We start from the raw sequence: 8,851 nt of genomic DNA, 5'->3' as shown, positions 1-8,851 counted from the left end.
GTTTATAAATATTTTACTGAAGCAGATATGCATTGTAATGCTTAAAACTAGTTAAATGAATATTATAATTCGGTATAACTATACTGCATAATATTTTAATTATTCTAATAATTTATATATTAAAAATTTTCTGTTCTTTATATAATATATATTATAAAGTGACAAAAGAAAGCGACAGGAATTTGAGGTTGAAATGAATTTCTCTTCATGATTCCTCTATGAGCTTATACTGCGGCTATGAATTTATACTTTTGTTCCTTTTGCTTGGCTCCCTTTTAGTATTGGTTTCTATATATGTATTTCCTCTTAAAAAAATTAAAATTACTGAATTTGTGTATTTTAGTAATGCGTTTATTATTCTTGTTGTCACGTGAAGTATTTCCTTTTAAAATATTTTCATTCTATTACTTTTTTTAAAAGATTTTGTTGTTGAATTCTGTTCATAATTGTCCTTATTGTGAGGATATAGAAACAACGCAAGAATAAGCAACACATTGAAAATATTTAAAAAGTATATCAACTTTTTTTTATTGAAATGGCTGTTATTTAATTATATAAAGTTTTTATAAAGTAAAATGCGTTTTCCTGTATTAAATCCAACATCCTACACCACTGTGAAAAAGATTTCAATTTTTGGTTAGTTCTTTTGGAAGTTATCAAGAAGTACAGTAAGTAAAATGTTCTGTTGAGTAAAATGTTGAGTTGAGTAAAATGTTCGGTCTGTAGAAAAACGGCGGCCCAAACTCATAGCGACACGGGTGGCATTTGAATCCGTATAGCGTGAGACGAGCCTTAGGGCCACGCGGATGGTTAATCGCGAAATGGTCTTTCTGATTTAAAGGGGGGGATCCATAAATCAATGGAATAGCTTACAAATTAGAAAGTAACTGCTTTATAAAGGCTTTTTTTTTATCAAGATTTAATTTGATAAGTTTGTGAAATTAAGTCAGTAGATGTAATCGTTTAAACACTATTATTAATTTTCGACGAAAAATATGATTAAAAACTAAAATCAACTTTTGATAATAATATGACGTGATGTTCTAAGACTGGGCATATTTTGTAAGTATCAAATTTCGAGAATCTGTGAATTATTCTTTTCAATAACGAAATGCAAAGAGTGATTATTTAGTTATGGTAAAAGATAGCTTCATACTTAATGAACTAAGGTATGCGAATAATATATTCCTTCTAATATTGAATGTGTTTATTTACTAAATGCGATCTTCAGATTTATTTTGAATTGCTCTGAATAATCATTTCATAAATCACCATAGCACTCATGACATAAATCATCATAAAACAGATTTCAAAACAAACATCATAATATTGATTTATTTAGGGGAAAGAACAGGAGATGTAAATGTTATTTATGATTTTCAGGTATGTTAATTGTTGTAATATAATTAAGAATACGGTTTATTAAGTTATAATCAAAATAAGAAGTGTTTACGTCCTACGCGCAACTACTAAACCTTTTTTTACTAATTTAAAAAAAAAAGAAAGAAAAGAAAAAAACTTTATTTTTGTGTATTTCAAAACCGATTCAAGGCTAATGTCAATGATTCTGGATATAACAAGGCTTCTTTCATAAATGAAAGTAATTGCTTACACCGGTAATTACTTCTAAATAAGGAACCAGTTACCTCTTACGCTGGTTTTCGAGAGTTTTCAAACTATGCTGTCAAATATTTGTAAAATTTATACATCCCAATTTCACTGAAATACGAATATCACTATTTCTTCACTAAATCCATTTACTTATATAGTTTGATATTTTTACAATGTCTATGGAGGTAATCAACAAAAGTAAAAACTTTTCTAGTAAGGAATTAAAACTTCCAAACTTTGTTTCAAATACAGTTCTAAGACATAAAATTTCTTAATTCAATTGTGGAATTGTTGCGGTTCCTACCAAAGCAAGACGCTTATTCTTTTATTGAATCAATCGTCATGAATTGTTGTTAAAAAAAATGTTTTCGGTGATTGTTATCTTCACTCCTAGCGATCATTAGAAAGAGAAAGAAAATGGAATGTTGCAAAGATAAGTTAATGCAACATATGCTTTACAATTTTAATTTTACATATTTAAATCATCAATTACTTTTGCACAGTAAATTTTATAAAAATATGTAAGCACAATTGAAACTTTTGTCATTTAAATTTTTTTTTGGATAAAACTAGCAGAAATAGCAATGAATAAATAGTGTTTTCTTTTTTAGAATGTACGAAAATTAGAAAATTATTACGTCCATTGTATTTTTTTAAAGAACATCATAAATGTATCGAAATTTACGAGGAATGAAATACTCCTGTATAATATTTTAAAAGAATCATTTGTTTGTTCCTTTGAATATTTTTGAAGATAGCAATTTCTTTGAATATGCACACAAAATAGTGAAAAAAGGTGGGAAAAAATAGCAAAAAAAAGTCGATAATTTTAATAAATTTCTAAAACATTTTAAAATTAATAGAACAGTCTATAATTTCAAAAATAAATTTTAAATAAGGTCATTTAATCTGCATTTACCCTGATATATTTGATAAGGTTTTAATTGAAATTTTCATTATTTTGAAACATTTAAAAGCGAATATGCCATTATTTTTCAATAAAAAATGATTAAAAAAAGTACCGAACTTTAAAAAAATTGATGTGATATATTTTAGAGCCTGGGTCATTAATACATAAGTACCAAATCATATGGCTCTAGATTTGGATATTTTTTAAGCTACTCAATCAATTTGCTGATTTGCATATTTTATTATAATAGAAAATAATGCTATTTTAATGATAAATCGGTTATATATTGTTATTTATACACATCTGATTGACATAACTATTTGTGATTAGTCCTAATTTTAGACAAATGCTATTCAAATATTGATTACTCAGTAAAAAATATTACAATGATCTATTTGAAAGAATAATAAAGGAATATGAATGGAATTTGAATCCTCATTAATTACTTATTATATATATATATATATATATAGTGAGACCGATGAGAGTTTCTGTGCTTAAAATACCTAGCAAAAATTAAGAGAAAACCCTTCTGTTTACATTTGCTCTGTACAACATTTTACAGAGCGATATTATCTACTATCGGGGTTAAAAAGCAACAAAACTGGATCCCCATACACTATTCCTAGAAACCATCTGACTTTTCTAGCCATAAACGAAAGCTATAAGATCTGACATGAATGAGCGGTAATTTGCGCATACCCCAAAGTGTGTAGACCACCCGTGAAGAAGAAAAGGGGAAAGAAAAAAGTGCTCGCGCTTGCTGTACATTTCTTTAGGAAAACCGAAACGATTGTGAGAGAGAATACTAGTCAAGTTTAGTTAACTTTTTAGAGGTTTCAGACGTAGAATGAAAACGCTCAGAGGGTTAAGGATTGTGTAAATCTGGTTTTAAAAGCACAATGCTAAGAATAATAATAGATTCTGCGCATGTGCGGGAACTTGACTCTTAAAATTCCGATAAAGTATAGAAATATTTTAAATTTATAATATTGTTTTAAAATATATGATTTGGAATGATTCATAGTAACTCTATGAATAATGGAGAAATAAAGATAAAATTTATTTAAAAAAAAAGAAAAATTATAAATTATTTGTCGATCTCGAGATTCGAACAGAAGACCAGCAAAATACAATGACACACCCTGCCGATCTAGCCACAAAGACTCGTACCTCGAGAGCTTCTGAAGGGTCAAAGATTCTCATTAAGACATGGCGATAAGTTTTAAGTATTGTGTAAATCTGGTTTTAAAAGCACAATACTAAGAATATTAATAGATTCTGCGCATGTGCGGGAACTTGACTCTTAAAATTCCGATAAAGTATAGAAATATTTTAAATTTATAATATTGTTTTGAAATATATGATTTGGAATGATTCATAGTAACTCTATGAATAATGGAGAAATATAGATAAAATTTATTTAAAAAAAAGAAAATTTATAAATTATTTTTCGATCTCGAGATTCGAACAGAAGACCAGCAAAATACAATGACACACCCTACCGTTCTCGCCACCAAGACTCGTACCTCGAGAGCTTCTGAATGGTCAAAGATTCTCATTAAGACATGGCAATAAGTTTTAAGTATTATGTAAATCTGGTTTTAAAAGCACAATGCTAAGAATATTAATAGATTCTGCGCATGTGCGGGAACTTGACTCTTAAAATTCCGATAAAGTATAGAAATATTTTAAATTTATAATATTGTTTTGAAATATATGATTTGGAATGATTCATAGTAACTCTATGAATAATGGAGAAATATAGATAAAATTTATTTAAAAAAAAAGAAAATTTGTAAATTATTTTTCGATCTCGAGATTCGAACAGAAGACCAGCAAAATACAATGACACACCCTGCCGATCTAGCCACCAAGACTCGTACCGCGAGAGCTTCTGAATGGTCAAAGACTCTTATTACGACTCGGCAATAAGTTTCAAGTATTGTGTAAATCTGGTTTTAAAAGCACAATCTGCGCATGTGCGGGAACTTGACTCTTAAAATTCCGATAAAATATAGAAATATTTTAAATTAATAATATTGTTTTGAAATACATGATTTGGAATGATTCATAGTAACTCTATGAATAATGGAGAAATATAGATAAAATTTATTTAAAAAAAAAGAAAAATTATAAATTATTTGTCGATATCGAGATTCGAACAGAAGACCAGCAAAATACAATGACACACCCTGCCGATCTCGCCACCAAGACTCGTACCTCGAGAGCTTCTGAAGGGTCAAAGATTCTCATTAAGACTCGGCAATAAGTTTTAAGTATTGAGTAAATCTGGTTTTAAAAGCACAATGCTAAGAATATTAATAGATTCTGCGCATGTGCGGAAACTTGACTCTTAAAATTCCGATAAAATATAGAAATATTTTAAATTTATAATATTGTTTTGAAATATACAATTTGGAATGATTCATAGTAACTCTATGAATAATGGAGAAATACAGATAAAATTTATTTAAAATAAAGAAAAATTATAAATTATTTGTCGATCTCGAGATTCGAACAGAAGACCAGCAAAATACAATGACACACCCTGCCGATCAAGCCACCAAGACTCGTACCGCGAGAGCTTCTGAATGGTCAAAGATTCTCATTAAGACTCGGCAATAAGTTTTAAGTATTGTGTAAATCTGGTTTTAAAAGCACAAATCTAAGAATATTAATAGATTCTGCGCATGTGCGCGAACTTGACTCTTGAAATTCCGATAAAATATAGAAATATTTTCAATTTAAAATATGGTTTTTAAATATATGATTTGGAATGATTCATAGTAACTCTATAAATAATGGAGAAATAAAGATAAAATTTATTTAAAAAAAGAAAAATTATAAATTATTTGTCGATCTCGAGATTCGAACAGAAGACCAGCAAAATACAATGACACACCCTGCCGATCTAGCCACCAAGACTCGTACCGCGAGAGCTTCTGAAGGGTCAAAGACTCTTATTACGACTCGGCAATAAGTTTCAAGTATTGTGTAAATCTGGTTTTAAAAACACAATGATAAGAATATTAATAGATTCTGCGCATGTGCGGGAACTTGACTCTTAAAATTCCGATAAAATATAGAAGTATTTTAAATTTATAATATTGTTTTGAAATATATGATTTGGAATGATTCATAGTAACTCTATGAATAATGGAGAAATATAGATAAAATTTATTTAAAAAAAAGAAAAATTATAAATTATTTGTCGATATCGAGATTCGAACAGAAGACCAGCAAAATACAATGACACACCCTGCCGATCTCGCCACCAAGACTCGTACCGCGAGAGCTTCTGAAGGGTCAAAGACTCTTATTACGACTCGGCAATAAGTTTCAAGTATTGTGTAAATCTGGTTTTAAAAGCACAATCTGCGCATGTGCGGGAACTTGACTCTTAAAATTCCGATAAAATATAGAAATATTTTAAATTTATAATATTGTTTTGAAATATATGATTTGGAATGATTCATAGTAACTCTATGAATAATGGAGAAATATAGATAAAATTTATTTAAAAAAAAGAAAAATTATAAATTATTTGTCGATATCGAGATTCGAACAGAAGACCAGCAAAATACAATGACACACCTTTCCGATCTCGCCACCAAGACTCGTTCCTCGAGAACTTCTATAGGGTCAAAGATTCTCATTAAGACTCGGCAATAAGTTTTAAGTATTGTGTAAATCTGGTTTTAAAAGCACAATGCTAAGAATATTAATAGATTCTGCGCATGTGCGGGAACATGACTCTTAAAATTCCGATAAAATATAGAAATATTTTAAATTTATAATATTGTTTTGAAATATATGATTTGGAATGATTCATAGTAACTCTATGAATAATGGAGAAATATAGATAAAATTTATTTAAAAAAAAGAAAAATTATAAATTATTTGTCGATATCGAGATTCGAACAGAAGACCAGCAAAATACTATGACACACCCTGCCGATCTAGCCACCAAGACTCGTACCGCGAGAGCTTCTGAATGGTCAAAGACTCTTATTACGACTCGGCAATAAGTTTCAAGTATTGTGTAAATCTGGTTTTAAAAGCACAATCTGCATATGTGCGGGAACTTGACTCTTAAAATTCCGATAAAATATAGAAATATTTTAAATTTATAATATTGTTTTGAAATATATGATTTGGAATGATTCATAGTAACTCTATGAATAATGGAGAAATATAGATAAAATTTATTTAAAAAAAAGAAAAATTATAAATTATTTGTCGATATCGAGATTCGAACAGAAGACCAGCAAAATACAATGACACACCCTGCCGATCTCGCCACCAAGACTCGGACCTCGAGAGCTTCTGAAGGGTCAAAGATTCTCATTAAGACTCGGCAATAAGTTTTAAGTATTGTGTAAATCTGGTTTTAAAAGCACAATGCTAAGAATATTAATAGATTCTGCGCATGTGCGGAAAATTGACTCTTAAAATTCCGATAAAATATAGAAATATTTTAAATTTATAATATTGTTTTGAAATATACAATTTGGAATGATTCATAGTAACTCTATGAATAATGGAGAAATACAGATAAAATTTATTTAAAATAAAGAAAAATTATAAATTATATGTCGATCTCGAGATTCGAACAGAAGACCAGCAAAATACAATGACACACCCTGCCGATCTAGCCACCAAGACTCGTACCGCGAGAGCTTCTAAATGGTCAAAGATTCTCATTAAGACTCGGCAATAAGTTTTAAGTATTGTGTAAATCTGGTTTTAAAAGCACAAATCTAAGAATATTAATAGATTCTGCGCATGTGCGCGAACTTGACTCTTAAAATTCCGATAAAATATAGAAATATTTTAAATTTATAATATTGTTTTGAAATATATGATTTGGAATGATTCATAGTAACTCTATGAATAATGGAGAAATATAGATAAAATTTATTTAAAAAAAAGAAAAATTATAAATTATTTGTCGATCTCGAGATTCGAACAGAAGACCAGCAAAATACAATGACAGACCCTGCCGATCTCGCCACCAAGACTCGTACCTCGAGAGCTTCTTAAGGGTCAAAGATTCTCATTAAGACTCGGCAATAAGTTTTAAGTATTGTGTAAATCTAGTTTTAAAAGCACAATGCTAAGAATATTAATAGATTCTGCGCATGTGCGGGAACTTGACTCTTGAAATTCCGATAAAAAATAGAAATATTTTCAATTTAAAATATGGTTTTTAAATATATGATTTGGAATGATTCATAGTAACTCTATGAATAATGGAGAAATAAAGATAAAATTTATTTAAAAAAAAGAAAAATTATAAATTATTTGTCGATTTCGAGATTCGAACAGAAGACCAGCAAAATACAATGACACACCCGGCCGATCTAGCCACCAAGACTCGTACCGCGAGAGCTTCTGAAGGGTCAAAGACTCTTATTACGACTCGGCAATAAGTTTCAAGTATTGTGTAAATCTGGTTTTAAAAGCACAATGATAAGAATATTAATAGATTCTGCGCATGTGCGGGAACTTGACTCTTAAAATTCCGATAAAATATAGAAATATTTTAAATTTATAATATTGTTTTGAAATATATGATTTGGAATGATTCATAGTAACTCTATGAATAATGGAGAAATATAGATAAAATTTATTTAAAAAAAAGAAAAATTATAAATTATTTGTCGATATCGAGATTCGAACAGAAGACCAGCAAAATACAATGACACACCTTTCCGATCTCGCCACCAAGACTCGTTCCTCGAGAACTTCTGAAGGGTCAAAGATTCTCATTAAGACTCGGCAATAAGTTTTAAGTATTGTGTAAATCTGGTTTTAAAAGCACAATGCTAAGAATATTAATAGATTCTGCGCATGTGCGGAAACTTGACTCTTAAAATTCCGATAAAATATAGAAATATTTTAAATTTATAATATTGTTTTGAAATATACAATTTGGAATGATTCATAGTAACTCTATGAATAATGGAGAAATACAGATAAAATTTATTTAAAATAAAGAAAAATTATAAATTATTTGTCGATCTCGAGATTCGAACAGAAGACCAGCAAAATAAAATGACACACCCTGCCGATCTAGCCAACAAGACTCGTACCGCGAGAGCTTCTGAATGGTCAAAGATTCTCATTAAGACTCGGCAATAAGTTTTAAGTATTGTGTAAATCTGGTTTTAAAAGCACAAATCTAAGAATATTAATAGATTCTGCGCATGTGCGCGAACTTGACTCTTAAAATTCCGATAAAATATAGAAATATTTTAAATTTATAATATTGTTTTGAAATATATGATTTGGAATGATTCATAGTAACTCTATGAATAATGGAGA

Source organism: Argiope bruennichi, chromosome X2 (genome assembly GCF_947563725.1).
Source record: "Argiope bruennichi chromosome X2, qqArgBrue1.1, whole genome shotgun sequence".
NCBI classification, from domain to species: Eukaryota; Metazoa; Arthropoda; class Arachnida; order Araneae; family Araneidae; genus Argiope; species Argiope bruennichi.
Note: the sequence above shows the minus strand (reverse complement) of the source record.